The sequence below is a fragment of the Nyctereutes procyonoides genome, unplaced genomic scaffold (assembly GCF_905146905.1).
Source record: "Nyctereutes procyonoides isolate TBG_1078 unplaced genomic scaffold, NYPRO_anot_genome, whole genome shotgun sequence".
Classification (NCBI taxonomy): Eukaryota; Metazoa; Chordata; class Mammalia; order Carnivora; family Canidae; genus Nyctereutes; species Nyctereutes procyonoides.
Genome location: NW_026575160.1, coordinates 27373347 through 27391475, shown reverse-complemented (window position 1 = coordinate 27391475; position 18129 = coordinate 27373347). Strand labels below are relative to the sequence as shown.

At 36.4% G+C, this 18129-nt stretch overlaps 1 protein-coding gene across 10 annotated transcripts in view; it reads right to left on the bottom strand.

Moving 5' to 3' along the window:
- The window catches only part of FOXP2 (forkhead box P2), a 560309-nt gene that overhangs the window by 300307 nt on the left and 241873 nt on the right, over positions 1-18129 (bottom strand). The window lies entirely within an intron of this gene.

Below are 18129 nucleotides of genomic sequence, written 5' to 3'. Positions count from 1 at the left end.
TACGTGAAATAAGATAGCGGAAGACAATATATGATTTCACTTGTATGTAGAATCTAAAACAAACAAAAGAGTATCAAAAACTCACAGATACAGAGAGCAGGTTGATGATTATCAGAGAAGAAAGGGGTCGGAGAGTGGGTGATATGAGTGGAGGTAATCAATAGCACAGTATTGAATGGTAACTAGTCTTCTGATGGTAATCACTTTGTAGTGTATACAGATATCAAATTATAATGTTATATATCTGAAATTTATACAATGGTATATACCAATTTTACCTCAATGAAAATAAACACATTTTAAAAAAGGAAAACAATGTTTCCTTGTGATGAGAACTCTTAGAATTTACTTTCATTATTTGCTTTTTGAGAGCAAATCAACCTTATTTTATTTATATATGGAAAAAAAGCTAGTAAGAGTAATGATGGACTTTGGAATTGGATGGAATTGGCTAATTCTAGTCACTAATTTTGTGAGAAGTTGCCCCAGAACTTCTCAGAGCATCTATATTCTTTTTATTTTTTTAATTTCTTTTGGTAATCTCTACACCTATGAGGCTTGAACTTAAGACCCTGAGATTACGAGTCACATGCTCTTCTGAATGAACCAACCAGTCACCCTGTATCTGAATTCTTTGGGGGAAACTGACCACAAATATCTCAAGGGCCACTGTGTAAATGAAATATACCTGCATAGAGTATATTGGTAATATTTAAAATATTTAAAAAGGGCATCTGGGTGGCTCACTTGATTAAGTGTCTCTTGATTACAGTTCAGGTCATGAGCTCAGGGTCTTGAGATAAGGCCCTGCATTGGGAGCCACACGTGGGAGTCTGCTCGAGATTCTCTCCCCCTGCCCTTCCCCCTGCTTGCTCGTTCTCTCTAAAAATAACTAAGTAAACCTTGAAAACATATATTTAAAATAGTATTTAAAACTGCATGGCTTTCCCCACTTTTTCTCTTCCCAGTTTGTCCAGTGATGTTCTCTTTACACTTGTGGCACCAGTTTAATTATTAATAGCACCATTTTTCAAATACATAAGGGTACATATAAGTTTGGATGAAAATTTATGTAGTCATCTCATTATGTATTCTTTTGGCACTTCCCTTCATCCTTTGCCCACAGCTTTTCAAGAAGTTGTGTAAAAAAATATAAGGGTTTAGTGAGTACATCACATTTGTGAGAGTAGAGAACAGGACAGATAGCTACGTTGCCTGGGGACCATATCCTTCCTTTACTATTTATATCCTTCATCTACTGTTTACTAGCTGTATTACCATGGTCAAGCTGTGGAATCTTTTTGAGTATTTGTCTTTTATCCCTCACCTAAATTGGTGACATGAAGATGAAAGGAGATAATGAAGCACTTAGTAGAATATATGATACACAGTAAATCTCACTATGTAATTGTTATTCTTATTTTAAAACAAGTATTTGATACACTCATGGGAAAAGTGTACCTTCACACATTTCTGGTGGACATGTGTATGCATATAAAAATACTAAAATTGGGGGATCCCTGAGTGGCTCAGCGGGGTTTGGTGCCTGCTTTTGGCCCAGGGCGCGATCCTGGAGTCCCGGGATTGACTCCTGAATTGGGCTCCCGGCATGAAGCCTGCTTCTCCCTCTGCCTGTGTCTCTGCCCCTCTCTCTCTCTCTCTCTCTCTCTCTCTTTCTCTCTCATAAATAAATAAATAAACAAACAAACAAATAAATAAATAAATATTTTAAAAATCCCTAAAATTAATGAATAAATTAGATTTCCGCCCCAAAAAAAACTCTTCAAGAATTTTATGAAGGAAATAATCATAGACACAGTCAATTCTTTACACAGGAACGTTATCTCAGTGTGGTTTTCTTTTCCAACATTTTTTTATAGCTTTGTTTACATACCTTTGTTTATTCCTATCAAACTACATATCAAGGCTACAGTTTTCTGAGTTTCAACATATGTCTATATAGACAGTTCCCAACTTATGATGGTTCGACTTAATGATTTTCAACTTATGATAGGGCAAAAGTGATATGCATTCAGTAGAAACTATACTTCAAATTTTGTATTTTGATCTTTTCCCAGGCTGTGATATGCAGTTCGATAATTATTTTCTTGTTATGACAGGTAGCAGCAGTGAGCCACAGCCACAGGATCGCAAAGGTAAACAATACACTCAAAACAGTTCTGTAGGATCTATACCCTAAAAACTATAGAACACTTCTGAAAGAAATTGAGGAAGACACAAAGAGATGGAAAAATATTCCATGCTCATGGATTGGCAGAATTAATATTGTGAAAATGTCAATGTTACCCAGGGCAATTTACACGTTCAATGCAATCCCTATCAAAATACCATGGACTTTCTTCAGAGACTTAGAACAAATTATTTTAAGATTTGTGTGGAATCAGAAAAGACCCCAAATAGCCAGGGGAATTTTAAAAAAGAAAACCATATCTGGGGGCATCACAATGCCAGATTTCAGGTTGTACTACAAAGCTGTGGTCATCAAGACAGTGTGGTACTGGCACAAAAACAGACACATAGATCAATGGAACAGAATAGAGAACCCAGAAGTGGACCCTGAACTTTATGGTCAACTAATATTCGATAAAGGAGGAAAGACGATCCACTGGAAGACAGTCTCTTCAATAAATGGTGCTGGGAAAATTGGACATCCACATGCAGAAGAATGAAACTGGACCACTCTCTTGCACCATACACAAAGATAAACTCAAAATGGATGAAAGATATAAATGTGAGACAGTAACTTCTTGCAAGATACATCCACTAAAGCAAAAGAAACAAAAGCAAAAATGAACTATTGGGACTTCATCAAGATAAGAAGCTTTTACACAGCAAAGGATACAGTCAACAAAACTCAAAGACAACCTACAGAATGGGAGAAGATATTTGCAAATGACGTATCAGATAAAGGGCTAGTTTCCAAAATCTATAAAGAACTTATTAAACTCAACACCAAAGAAACAAACAATCCAATCATGAAATAGGCAAAAGACATGAAGAGAAATCTCACAGAGGAAGACCTAGACATGGCCAACATGCACATGAGAAAATGCTCTGCATCACTTGCCATCAGGGAAATACAAATCAAAACCACAATGAGATACCACCTCACACCAGTGAGAATGGGGAAAATTAACAAGGCAGGAAACCACAAATGTTGGAGAGGATGCGGAGAAAAGGGAACCCTCCTGCACTGTTGGTGGGAATGTGAACTGGTGCAGCCACTCTGGAAAACTGTGTGGAGGTTCCTCAAAGAGTTAAAAATAGACCTGCCCTACGACCCAGCAACTGCACTGTTAGGGATTTACCCCAAAGATTCAGATGCAATGAAATGCCGGGACACCTGCACCCCGATGTTTCTAGCAGCCATGTCCACAATAGCCAAACTGTGGAAGGAGCCTCGGTGTCCATCGAAAGATGAATGGATAAAGAAGATATGGTTTATGTATACAATGGAATATTCCTCAGCCATTAGAAACGACAAATACCCACCATTTGCTTCAACGTGGATGGAACTGGAGGGTATTATGCTGAGTGAAGTAAGTCAATCGGAGAAAGACAAACAGTGTATGTTCTCATTCATTTGGGGAATATGAAATAATAGTGAAAGGGAATAAAAGGGAAGGGAGAAGAAATGTGTGGGAAATATCAGAAAGGGAGACAGAACATAAAGACTCCTAACTCTGGGAAACGAACTAGGGGTGGTGGAAGGGGAGGAGGGCGGGGGGTGGGGGTGAATGGGTGATGGGCACTGAGGGGGACACTTGACGGGATGAGCACTGGGTGTTATTCTGTATGTTGGTAAATTGAACACCAATAAAAATTAATTTATTAAAAAAACAGTCTGTACCCATAAATCATTCTGTTTCTCACTTTCGGTACAGTAGTCAATAAATTATATGAGATATTCAACACTATTATATAATGGGTTTTTTGTTAGATAATTTTGCCCAACTGCAGGCTAAAGTAAGTGTTCTGAGCATGTTGAAGTAAGCTAGGCTAAGGAATAATGTTCAGTAGCTTAGGTGTAATAAATGCACCTTTAACCTAGAATATTTTCAATTTACAATGGGCTTGTTGGGATGTAACCCCAACATAATTCAAGGAAGGTATGTACTTCTGAAACTAATGACACAATCAAGCTAATGGATATCCATCACCCCTGAAAGTTTCCAATTGTCCCTCATTCATTCCTTTCTTTTTCCCCCTTTTTGTCTTTAGACAAGCCTCCATGCAGTAATAGTAAAAGAATGGAACATCTAAAAGTCAATACAGAGTACTATATAAGCAAATTTGCATTTGTATTGGGTGGTGATACATCATGGTGGTTCAAGGTATGCACTTGGGAGTCAGGCCCTTCAATTCAAATCTTTCCTCTGTTAGTACCTGTTTCACCTTCGGAAGTATCCATCTTTCTGAATCTCAATTTTCTATATTGCTAAAACAGAAATAATGCCTACCTCAGAAAATAAATAAAGTATTTGTTTAGGACTTAACAGAGAATTCATTTTGGCATCCATTTAGGAAATATATGTTAGTAACTGTTGGGTACCAAGAAGAAAATGAGGTATAGAATATTTAAAGAGTTTGGAAAAATGTTCGAAATTAGATGACAAAAGCTAGTTATCAATTATTTAGAGAACCACAATATTTTATTTTTTAAAAACTATAAATACATAGATTCAAAGAATATTCTTTTTAACAATACGTGAACAGTAGATATCACCAATGATTTCTATTTTTTTTTCAGTATTTGTTTCACAATAAATATATTCTCACTTTGGTAATTAGATAAAAACACTGGCATTTTATATTTTAAAAACTGAGGGGGACTGGGTGGCTCAGTCAGTGAAGCATCTGCCTTTGGCTCAGGTCATGATCCCAGGGTCCTGGGATGGAGGCTGGGTCTGGCTTCCTGCTCTGTTTCTTCTTCTCCCTCTGCCCCTTCCCTGTTCCTGCTCTCTCTCTCCCTCTCTCTCAAATAAATAAATATTTTTAAAAGAGTGTGGATTTTATTCATTCATTTGGTACTCACATGTTAATTTAGTACTTACTACATACTAGACCTGGGGCACTGGGGTTCGAAATGACAAAATATTTACTCTCGGAAGAAAAAAGCCACTTACACTATGGTAATTTTTACTTATGAGAAATTATGTGGCAGGTTGTGGGTTGTAACAAATAGAACTCTAGAAGCAAGGTTTATTTTTCCACTTCTAAAAACATATATCCTTTGCATCAAATATAATTTATCTGCATATGTTTCTTTTACTTCTTAAAATAATTTCATTTATTTTTATTCTACATTTATGGCAGTAAATGTTACAATAACATCCCTGTCTATATCATCTACCTTAAATTAGAAGTACTAAGTGGATAAAAGTATCTCTAACACTCTTTTGTTTCATATCATAAACAGCTGGTAATCTAATGACACTTCCTGAGAACAATTCCAGAATAGAGAATCTCAAGCTTGTATTTTAGGTTGGCTATATAATAACCTAGGATTCTTCTGAAGTAATGTAAGACAGTCCATTCTTACACTTAATTATTTCACTAAAATAAAAAAAAAAACATTTCTAAATATGCAAATTCTTTGTTTTAAAAATCCATTCTATTTAAGATAAAAATTACTCTTGGCCATAGGTATTAACAAATATGTACATTGATTAGACATAAAAGCAATGAAAATGAAATTAATGTGAAGGAACCTGAAACATTTAAAGGGACCACATATTTAGAGTATCATTATTAACAAGTATCTTTTCTTTTATAAAAAAAAAAAAATCTAGGGGATCCCTGGGTGGCTCAGCGGTTTGGTGCCTGCCTTTGGCCCAGGGCGTGATCCTGGAGTCCAGGGATTGAGTCCCGCTTCGGGCTCCCTGCATGGAATCTGCTTCTCCCTCCTCCTGTGTCTCTGCCTCTCTCTCTCTCTCGCTCTCTCTCTCTATTCTAAATAAATAAATAAATCTTTTTAAAAAATCTAATATAAATCCAAGCTTGTTATTAACTATTTCAAACACAAGGGAACTCAAGGGAACACAAGAGTTACTGTATATGAGCCTCTTATGCTACCATCTTGCTTTCCCAATGATCCAGTTAGAATGTCCAAGTTCTCTTGCTTTATGTTATGGCACATTGCTAATGCCTGACAACAAGCAGCACTTTGCCAGGCTCAGACACCACGTTGATATGCTAATGATCCATAATGAGGCCACCAGACATCAATTACATAAATGAGACTAGGAACAGGGCCAACACAGGTACAGTCTACTAATTTGTTCATCTCTTTGGCCAAAAGCCAACTGCATGACAAGTGAATGCCCCTAAAGCCACTGGGGCACGACTCCTTTGCTTCAGAGAAGGATTGGACATTGCATACCTGTGTGATCCCTATCTGTCTAAGGATACTTTAATGAACCATACAAGTACACCTAATGAGAATACATCTAAAGGGTCAGTAGATTCACATATTATGGAAGAGTACAGGGTAATAAAGAAAAGTTAAAAGTAGAAAAATCAGTCTGAGGCTGACGTAAAACTTAATCAAATTTCTATAGCGCAAAGTGGGAATAATACAAAACACAACATCATTCTTTCCAATATTTTGAATTTAGAACAAGTACAACTCAATCTCATTAATAGATCTAGTATAATTGGTTTTAATCAGAATATTAAACACTTTTTCTTTATTCTCAAAATGTGTGAGACAACCTCAAGCCAAATGTTTTTTTTTTCCAAATGTTTTTCATTAGGATACACCTTTGAGTTTTTAATAGAAATGAGAAGAGAAATAGAATTCTTTGACTATGATTTTTTGGCAAACATAGAGACAATTAATGAATGACACGGAAGAGAAGCAATTAACAGCATAATGAAAGTAATCTATGTGTGTGTGTGTATATATATATATATATATATACATACACATGTAATACTATTTAATGCACTGTACAATCCTTTGGAAATCAGTTGACAGATTTAAATAAAAGGATGCAAAATTTCTATATCAGAACCATATGGATAAAAACTATTCTGATAAGTTTTTGTTATAACTTAGTAACTATTAAAATAGCTTATTGGTTATTTTGGCTATTATGGCAGTCATTAAGGACAGAGACATTATACAAAAGCATCAAGCTGTCTATCCGGGCCTTTGTGTTCTGTTTCTGGCAGTGCACAAGCCAGACCAGCCTACTGTCAGCAGGAAGGGGAAAATAAGAAGGTGCTAGTAAACATGGTTTCAGCTGTCAGTGCTGCAGAAATGTTCAGTTCACGGGCAAACTGTAGTGCCCGGGGGAGCCTAACAACAACAGATTTCAGATTAGATAAACATCAGGAGAAAAATCCTAGATGGGTGTAGGTAGCTTCACAAGAGGCAGGGATTAAGGAAGGAGAATAGTCAAAGTTTACAAAGTCAATAGAGCTTTTCATCTCACTAATCATTCTTTGGTTTATAGTTCTGTCTTCAGATCTGACTCTTGTTAATGCTTTCCTGACTCTAACCTTAGCACTTCTCAACTATGGTTCAGATACTTCTTCTGACTCAGGTGCTGACCCACATCCTTGTTCAGCCCCCATCCCAAGTCCTCTAGCGCCCTATGACTTCCTTTTTCAACACATGGTGGATCTGGTTTCTACTTGTAAACTGTGCTCTCAACACAGAACTCCATCTTCATGGGACTTCTTAGCCTCTGCTGCTTTCAAAGGATGATTTTTTTTTTTTTCTTAGAGAAACTCTTAAGTTCCCAGACTTCTGCGTTCAATGAAGTCATTTCATACGTGGCTTAGGTGAAACAGAGTAAGTAGTGTTTTCTTAGCCTGCTGGTCAAAAGTAGAAGACACACTCTGCCTCTCTCTCTCTCTCTCTCTCTCTCTGTGACTATCATAAATAAAAAAATAAATAAATAAATAAAACTTTGAAAAAAAAAGTAGAAGACACAGACGAACCATCGCATATGAAATTATATTATATGGTGGTTAAGAGTATCAACTGTAGCAAACTGTAGTTTGCTTTTGAACCTTCGATTTGCTAACAACTAGCTATGAACCCTGGGCAAGTAACTGAACCTCTCTGTGTCTCAGATAATATCATCATCCACTTGAAAGAACTGATGGGATATTGTAATTTTTAAAATGCCCATATAGTTGCCTGGCCATGGTGTATTCCAACTATATGTTAGAGGTCTTTGGTGGAAGTGCCAGCATTTATAATCAGGAAGCCTGTCCCGAGTGGACTGTGTAGGACTCTCAGCATGTGAATGGCCCCTCTGCCTGGGCCAGGAGCGCCCATACCACAATTCACCGCTTTGCTGTGGTAGGTTAAAAATGGCAACAAATTCTTGTCTAGTCCTCCCATTGTGAGATGGGATCTAATTCTCCTCCCTTTAAAAATGGCCCGGCCTTAGTGACTTGCTAGGCAAATAGAATGTGATGGAAGTGATGTTCTTGGATGTCCAGGGGAGCCTCTTGGCCTTGCAGTTTCCTCCTGGGAACACTCTTTGGAAGACTTGTTGCCAAGCTATGAGGAAGCCCAAGCAACTCAGCGAAGAGGAACCAAAGCACTCAGCCGACAGCCCTGGCTAAACTCCAAGCCTCCAGCCAGAACCAAGTGGCCAGCCCTGTGAGTGAACCTCCTTCTGTGGCCTGACCACGCAGGTTCAGTCTAGCAGGCCCGACGGAAAGGCACAGGGAACAGAAACAAGCCTTCCAGGGGAGCCCTGCCAAAACCGTAGATACACAAACAACAGCAACAACAGAAGTGATCATTATTTTAAGCTACAAGCTTTCAGGTGTTTTCTTACACAGCAATAGGTAGCTGCAATGTTGGTGACAGTAGTCTAGTCAGCAAGACGCATCGGAGCCCCGTTTATTGGCACGTTGTGTACTGTTGGCACGATGCTACCCAGACAGCAGCGACTGGTGGAATGCACCCCTGTTGAAGCCATGTGTGTGCTTTTTCTCTAGCCACCAAGCTGGACCTCCTGGCAAGTCTGGGCAACCTTCCTCATGAGTCCCCGGAGAGACAAAAGATTCTTTCTAAATGGTAGAGGGGTTTCACACTCACCATTCTGCCCCCCTTTTTCGGGCCAACACCATGCTTGAGGCTCTGACCATGATCAGTGTGGCCCCTAAAATGACCTACACGTTAGATGTTAAAATTGCAATGCTGTTCTTCACAGTGATTACACACTATCTAAAGTTATTTACATTCTTAAAATGGCACTCTCTTCAAATGATGCATGTTAAGGGTGGAGACATTCGTTTGGTTTCAGAAACAAAGCCATGAACATCAGTCTGATTTTTAAGGTGTCACCAGTTTGTGTTCTCTTGTTCTGTACAGAGGATCCAATTTTGTTTTCAAATTCTATATGCCATGGAGTACTAGCCAATGTGTATAATTTAGTTCAATTAGAAATTTATACTGTAAATAAAACAGGTTTCATAAGTCACTTCAGACTAGTGAGGGGATCATTGCAACTAAAAATAATAATTAAAAATTAAAGAAAATAATTAGCATGCCTTTCAGCTTTTAAAATCAGACAGATGTTTTACTAACAGTTATAAAAACTGGAATAGTACTTGCCCTTAGGCCCAAACAAATGTGTCATTTCACCAGTTTCAATGTAATGCTTAATTTTAAAGAAAACCAGATATTTTTCATTATACAAAGCCAGGCCAAAATTTTTTTAAAATTTTTCATCAGTTATGTTTAGGATTCCACATATATAACGTGCATTTCTATAAATGGCAATTGTATTATAGTGATGCTTTCGTCATCTTTTACAAAGATATTCTTGTCTTCACTAGAAGGAGGTGATGTTCCATGATTTTAGAAAGGAAATGCTGGCTTGAGAGCAATGGGATTACAAAATCAGGGCATCAGTGAGGACCAGAGAACAGTAGATGGGTGTGTCTGTTGGTTGTAAGAATAGAAAATTCTGTACTTGGGACTCCATAGAAATGGCTTTCAATAATGTAAAGAACTATGACGGCAGAGAGCTATAACTGTGGTTATTCCAAAGCACTAATTTTAAGATACTGTTTGATTGGCTTATAGTTTGTAGCTCTATTACACAGACTAGAATATTTAGTAACCTACTAATACTTATACTGACAACTCCTGGTACACTCCTCAATCAGAAGCATCAGATTGGAGGGGCACACGAGTGATTCCTCCGTGGCAGAAAACCCCGATGGATGATATATAGAAAATATGGGGTGTTTTTTTAGAAGTTTCCAACTGGTATCCCAAAGACCAAATTCAGTCCACCAATGTGTTTTCCTTAATAATTACAGTACCCAGGGTATTTATTTTACTTATTTTTATACAGGGTATTTTAAAACAACTGAATCTGAATAATCTACAGAAGAAGCCTATAATCTCCAGTTTTGTCTGCCTCCATCACTTCATAATGTCTTGGCAAAAGTCTATTTTTTCCTTTGTGGGCTTTGTTTGGCTCCCAGAGGCACAGGAGTTCAAAACTTCTGAACCATATTTGTAAATCCTATTATCTAAAAGTATTTGTTCAAATATGTAAAACACACATACATAAAGACACACATATATTGTAAGTTAGCCTGTGCACAGAGTACATGCTCTACGCATTGGAAGAACAGGAAAAAAAAATCAAAATAGTTAAGTCAAATTTGTTTCTCTACTCTAATAACAGACCTGGTCATTTGAATTCTTTAATATCCAATCTTAACAAAATGCTAATAATGCTTTAAAGGCAGTAGTATAATTCCCCTGAATCAACTAAACTCTAATTTTGCTTAAAAAAAAATCTAATAGGAATGAGAGGTAATAATATGTATAACATATCTTATAAATGGCATCTAAGACAAAACAAAATTACAATTATCTTCATTTCATGACGCAATAATTGTTGCCAGGAAAAGAAAATAAAGATGTGACAGCTTAAAAGTCTATCAACTGAAAATGTATAACTACTGCTGCTGAGAAATTTCATAACACATATTCTGTTCATCTTCCCAAACAAACAACGGGCTGTGCTTCAAATATGTTGCAAGACTATTAGGGAAAGATTCTTTCTGTTTTGATTTGTTTAAAGCTGGCAGATTCAGTGACAAACATGCACCTTCTCCTTCTATATATATAAGTGCAGGCTATTTAGTTAACACAAAAACAAAACAAAAAGGAAAAGAAAATGAATGCATATTTGTTAGGTTTAGGTGAACTATGCATCGTAAAATAAAAACAAAGGCAAAATGTGCCTTTTTAGTACATTAATTATGATCTATCATTTACTCTATGTTTAGAACACACAAGGGAAAAATAACATTTGTACCCATAGGTATTCTAATGAGATTAGACATGAAGCTTTTGAAATAAACCTCAAACAGCTATTACCAAGCCTTATTACTGTTTAGTAGCTTCGATCACACAGTCATTTAGTCACAAATCTGTGGCTATAGACCAAATCCATACAGACTTCTAAAAGGACATTAACACCTCAAGGGACAAAAAGGATGCCTGGAAAACCTTCCTTGAACGAGAGTTCAACTACTTCCCGTGGCAGTTTGCACACGTTTTCCAGCATGAATTTCACTTATTTAAACAGGTGAAAGTAATTAGATTTTTAAATGATTGTATTGTCAATGGGTCTGCACTCTGACAGAAGAATTCATACTGACTGTAAAAACCCTAAAACTCATAAAAATAGGAATTTCGGGAAAAATGATTAGTAGCACGTTCCTAAGTTTCTACCAAAAAAACTCTAAAAATTAAACCTCAACCTCTCTTTCTCCCTTTCTCTCTCTCTCTTTCTCCCCCTCTCTCTCTCCCTTGTATGGCATGTCAAATAACCACAGAATGTAAACACAGAATTGTTTTTTTTTGAAAATCAGGTATGAGAAATACTTTCTATGGGGGAAAACGTGAAATTACATTTTAAAAAGAAACCTACATGACAGTTGCCATCAATTGTACTGTACTATAGCTTATCACAAAATTTAGATTGAAACAACTTAAAATCTCAGTAAAGGGCTATTGTCAGACCCTAGTGGTGTGAAAATGGTCTATGAGAGATCTAAAGAGATTAATCTTCTCTAAACACAGAAGTCATTTCAATGCAAAAAATTATACAATGAAAACCGCAGAGCTTTAATTTCTGAAAAGCCCAGATAATTATATATTCCATGGCTCTCAGACTTCCTTACCAATAGTAGTACCCAGTTTTAACATGTATATTTTACGTTTTGTATTAGAATCAAAACCTGAATAGGTTTAAAAGAGCCATTTTGAGTCTAACAGGAATTCACTGTGTACATTCTATAATCTACTTGTTCTAAAACTAGGGTTTTGATATATGCTGATTAATTAGGCTGAAAGAATAAAATAGGTTTCTGGTGTATTAAATTAAACCCACCATTTTTAAACTAGAATGCATACAATTATAGTAAGGTTGCCCCTTATGAAATGTCTGAGATGACCAAATGAAATGTATACTGCTTTTAAAGGGAGAGTTAGACCTATTTAAGTTGTAGTTTTTAATTATACATACTGCTATTTTGTATGAGAGCCTCTGGAAGGAAAAAAAAAATTAAAAGTGGATCCTCGCTATGTTCATATTAATTACATGATACAGCATGATTAGATGGGAGTAATTAGTGTATGCTGAAGTAAACTGAGTTTGAAAGCTTACTCAATATTATTAAGCGCCCTTTTTGAAAGTAGTGAATAGCTTAATTTAATTTGTGCTGGTTAAAGCACACAGATTTCCAAATACCAAGACAATACTAAATTTACTCTTTTATCCAAATCATAGTAATAAATGCAGAGGAAGAGATGTCTGAATGGCACTAGCCAAAGATTATGTGCTTGATTTAACATTTTTTTCACAATTAATATTCAGCACAGACTGATCTGTTCTCATCGAAATCATCAATGCTTTCAGGTGATTTTTGCCCATGGCATTACAGACTAAAAGAGACTACTGCAAATCCAAAATGTCCTAAAAAGTAACAAAATTCTACAGGTAAAAGAACATTACATGAAAAGAGAACGAAAAATGTTTGTCAAACATAGTTATAAAAATTTAATCCAATAAATTTTAAAGCAGGAAGTTATTGTATCCATTAAATAAAAGTGAGATTTTCTGTAAGTAAGATTAATGACGAACTATATATCTACAATTCAATTGAATATAAACAACCATGTGTTGTCCATTAGGGAGGCATTTGCTCACGGGTATTTTCCTAGCTGTGGTGATGAATTTGCACCAATCCATCTACACAGTCTCACCCAGTTCTCCTTGTCACCAACTGAACACATTTGCCAGCCAGCTGGCTGGGGTGAGGGGCGTCTCCTGTGCCACATAACAAAGACAAGCTTGCTGGCCTGCATGGGGATGAAACCCATGACCTCTGGTTCATTAACAACATGGGTAGTCAAGTGAGCTAACCAGTCACTGATTAAAATGAATGTATACCTTGCCAGGCCAGAAATGCTAGCATCAGCCTTCAGTGTATTGATATGAGAAACAATTTTTTGTTTTCTCCAATAAATTTTCTCCAACTAATTTGTTATGAGAAACAAATTTCATGAAATTCAACGCAACTATCATTACAAGGAATGAATTTGAAGCAGAAAATGAGCTTCAAAAAGACTTTAAATACTTAAGGCTAATTCAACTGAGTTTAATTCCTTTGGTTAAAAGTCAACTTTAAATTGAAATGCCTCTTAAAAAAAGGACTCGAATTATATGAACTTCTAACAAAATATTTTAAATGAAAACTACTGAAGACATATAAGCAAGTATTCCTTATAGACAGCAATAGTAAACCTACTCCTTAAGTTTGCTGCTCTATCTAATCATTGGTATAAATTTGATTTTTGAAACACACACAAACATGTCAGAAATGGAACAGGATATGAAAAAAGGTAACTTCTAATCAAGAGGATGTCTTATGGTAAAATTACAAGCATCTTTAATATATGATTTTTTAAAAGATCAGGTAAAAATAAAAAAAACATCATATTTATGGAAAGAATTGGACAGGGCCAATTTACTCAATTGTCAGGATTTTCCTCATTAACGCTAAAGAGAATTTATTTAGTTGCCATCTCCTCTTGGAACTATATATCCGTGTTTGCCTTCTTTCATTTCTAATTACATCCTTTTGAAAGGTGAGCTCAGAACCAGATACAACAATGCCTATTTACTTTTTTTAACATTATCATTTTAATACATTTACACTTTAAGGCACTCACATTATGCCACTGACATATTTTTTCCCCTCATAATGTTAAACTAGGCATGCCTAGTATTTTGCAAGTCATCCAAAAACCCGTATCTCATACTTCCCACTCAATCCATTATTTATTCACAACCCTGAGCTTCCATAACAACTTGTACATGCTTATAGTATAGCAGGCCTTATATTTAATTGTAATTATTTGTTAAAATGTCTTCTCTTGTGCACTTTTAAAACAGGGACATGTCTTATTCATCTCTGCCTCTTTACCAACAAGCCAAGTGCTTTACAAATAAAAAGTGCTTAATAAGTGAACTCTGGATAGAAGAATGGATAAATCCCTATTAAGTTTTACTTGCTTTGTTTTGGTCTATTACCCCACTGAGATCTCTTTGAATAAGGATTATATTCACTATGCCTCCCACCTTTGCATCATCCGTAAATTTGATAGTTAGGTCTCCTACATTTTCATCAAAGTCATTGATAAAGTTGGAAATGATAGGGTCTCTGGCATGTCAATCATGGGCCTCTCTTCTAATTGTCATCCAATTATTAAGAAGTAATTCTTGAGTATAATCACCCAGGCATCTATGCTCCATTTAATTCTACAGCCCAGGGGATCCCTGGGTGGTTCAGTGGTTTGGCACCTGCCTTTGGCCCAGGGTGTGTCCCTGGATTGAATCCCGCACTGGGCTCCCTGCATGGAGCCTGCTTCTTCCTCTGCCTGCTTCTCCCTCTGCCTGTGTTTCTGCCTCTCTCTGTGTGTGTCTCTCATGAATAAATAAATAAAATCTTTAAAAAAATAATTCTACAGTCCAGTTTTCTCCAACATGTCCACCCAAGAATTTTCAAAGCTTTGTCAAAAGGCTTGCTATCATCAGGATTAACTATATCCACAGCATTCACTAAGTATTCTATCAGAAAAGAAAACAGGTTTGATTTTGCATAGCACATCCCCAGTAAAAAAAGCATTTTTTTCTTAGTAATATCAAAACTTCTAAAGGTTCCTAAACCTATTTAATTATCAAAATCACAAGACCAATATGGAGGTTCTACTACTCTCTACTTTCCAAAATTTGCCCTTTCAGCTCATCTCTAACCATTTAAATTCTTTCTGTGTTTGCTGGCATAAGCATCCTCCACTTTGGTTTCAGAACAACCTAAGTTGTTTCAGTTCCTACACTCTGTGTGATCCTGGATAGTAAAGTCGCTGAGTGCTCTGTCTCCAGTGCTCACTTAACTTAGAATTCCTCTAAAACCAGTTTTTTCTACTCACGGCAGATCACTTGCTCTGACAGAGAAGAAGCAAAAATGGGACTTGTTTTACTCTCTAACCATCATCTGTTAACAGTACACCATTCGTTCTAAGCAACAAACCCATGCATTATTCTTTTGATTTGAACATACCCTAAAAAAGGCTTGTTATTTTTCCTGCTATTTTCGTAAGCTTTACATCAATCTCAAGTTTACCTTCCTTGATATTTTTCTCATTGTCATGGATCTTAATTTTTTATTAACCTTTTGCTGTAAGCTGACCATAGTTTTTATTATTTGCCTTTTTTTTTTACTATTCCCCCCATCCCACCCCCTAGGCCATCACAGTTTCGCTATACCAACATTGTTATAATTTTATATTTGAACTCTTTCATCCTTTTAGCCAGGTTCCCTTTTAGCGTTTTTAGCTCTGGGCTCAGCCAGGTCTTAAAGCATTCTTACTATAGCAGATCTTTGTAACTAAAAGAAATAATAAACGACTTAGGTATATTATTTGCACTACACAGACCATTCTAGGTTACCTTTCAATCTTCGTTAAGAACTAGCAATCTAGTTTTGGGAAAAAATGCATTATATAAGGAATCCCACTGTTTATTTTGAGTGGGCTTTTATTTTGTTTTTTATAATCCTTTGCAAAAAAAAAAAAATAAGAATGTTTAAGGCATCCTGAATTAATGACCACGCCAAAAATGCTAAGAGAAGAAGCTCCTGAGATATCATCCAATGTCTAATTTGCTGAATTGTGTGAATGTACACTGATTGCTACACCAAAAAAAAAAAAAAAAGATTGTTACTGAATTTCTATGGAAAAAGTCACTTACTGTCAATTCTTTCTCCTAAAATTATTTCTTTTCCATTAAAATAACTGTTGTATAGTTTGAGCATTCCCAAATATGGAACTATCATTATTATGGCTGAACAAATTATATTTGAAACCTACTTTCCTAAAGCATACAATCTATTTCTGACCATATCTAGGAATTTTTCCTTGGCCCTTTCAAATTCTAATTTAATACAGCAACTATCTCCCAATATCCTCTTTCCTTTTATACTACGAGCCATTCTTTCATATTGGTTAGAAAGAATTAAGTCCACTGAGGCATTTCCCTGTTTGTTTTTCTCTACCCTCTTACATGAGATGGAAATCAATTCTTAATTATCCTAGGCAAATTGTGCTTTCACGTTCTTATTGACATTTAACACCAAATATAATTTGTTATATATAGTTTTATCATGATTTGAGTACTGTCCCTAATTTTTATTCATATTTCCCTAACATTTCTCTGATGGGAAACCTTTGAAACCAAAGCATTAGTCTATCTAGAGGAAGATAGAAGGCTCTGAAGAGAAGTAAAGGAAGGGCAGATCTATCTTGGTTGACAATGATCCTATTCCAACACTGTGTGCCTGCCCTTAAGAGACGGGTTAAGCACCGGGTGTTATACTATATGTTGGCAAATCAAACTTCAATAAAAAAAAAATATAGAAAAGAAGAAAAAGGGATCCCTGGGTGGTGCAGCGGTTTGGCGCCTGCCTTTGGCCCAGGGCACGATCCTGGAGACCCGGGATCGAATCCCACGTCGGGCTCCCGGTGCATGGAGCCTGCTTCTCACTCTGCCTCTCTCTCTCTCTTTCTCTCTCTCTCTCTCTCTCTCTCTCTCTGTAACTATCATAAATAAATAAAAATTAAAAAAAGAAAAGAAGAAAAAAAACACTGACCAAACTAGAAAAATGCCAATAGTTCCTAATAAATCTAAAGTATACACTATTCAGCTTTAAGAAGATAAAACATGGAATCATTTGAGCATAAAATACCAAATGTTACTCAAAGCCAAACTAAAATGATTTCTGAATGTCTTGCAAATTTTGATTATTCATTATTCTGTTTGTATTTATTAGCTTGGATAATTAAGGGCTGGGGGCACCTGGGTGGCTCAGGGATTGAGCGTCTGCCTTTGGCTCAGATCAAGATCCCGGGGTCCTGGGATCAAGTCCCGCATCGGGCTCCTGAATGGAGCCTGCTTCTCCCTCTGCCTGTGTCTCTGCCTCTCTCTGTGTGTCTCTCATGAATAAATAAATAAAATTAAAAGAAAAAGAGCTGACATCTTAGGTTGTACAGTTAATATTATGGTAGCTCTCCAACACTAACCTTCCAATTACACGAGAACCGATATTTCAATCTAAAAATTGTATTACTTAGGAATTTTTGGCTATGACCATCAGAAAACCTGATTTGCTGGCTTAAGGAAGAAGGAATTATTTTTTCGAATGACAGGAAATTCAAAAGTAATTGGGTAGGTTTGAGAGTAGATTGACTTAGTGACTCAATAACATCATCAAGGCTCCATAGCATTTCTCTTCATAGGACTAATCAAGACAAAATGCTCCTTTCTCTTTTTCACCCAAATGGGACAGTAGGGAGGAAGTAAAGGGAGAGAATGTACGAGTGAAACAGATGCAAGTGGCAGGCAGGGAAAGGAGAACATGTCTCTTCTCACTCTCTAACAGCAAGGAAATACCTTCCTAGTAGCCTCCAGCCAAACTTTCCTCATTTATCATTGACAAAAATTGGATCACATGACAATTTCTGACCCAGTTATAGGCAGAAAGGAT